Genomic DNA, 220 nt, shown 5'->3' on the forward strand with positions numbered 1-220 from the left:
TTTAGGAAAGTACATACAGGTGACACTTTTGAAAGGTCTAAGTCAGAGATGATTTGGATATTGTAAAAGATATAAAAAAAAAGGGAAAAAAAACTGTATAATGGATTTTAATTTTAAAATAAAATTTTAAAAAAAAATAAATACAATATATACACATATATATATATATATATATCTGTCTCTTATACACATCTAGATGTGTATAAGAGACAGGTACCTT

The sequence above is a fragment of the Anneissia japonica genome, unplaced genomic scaffold, assembly GCF_011630105.1.
Source record: "Anneissia japonica isolate Jap-2015-1 unplaced genomic scaffold, ASM1163010v1 scaffold439_len473750_cov173, whole genome shotgun sequence".
In the NCBI taxonomy this organism is placed as follows: Eukaryota; Metazoa; Echinodermata; class Crinoidea; order Comatulida; family Comatulidae; genus Anneissia; species Anneissia japonica.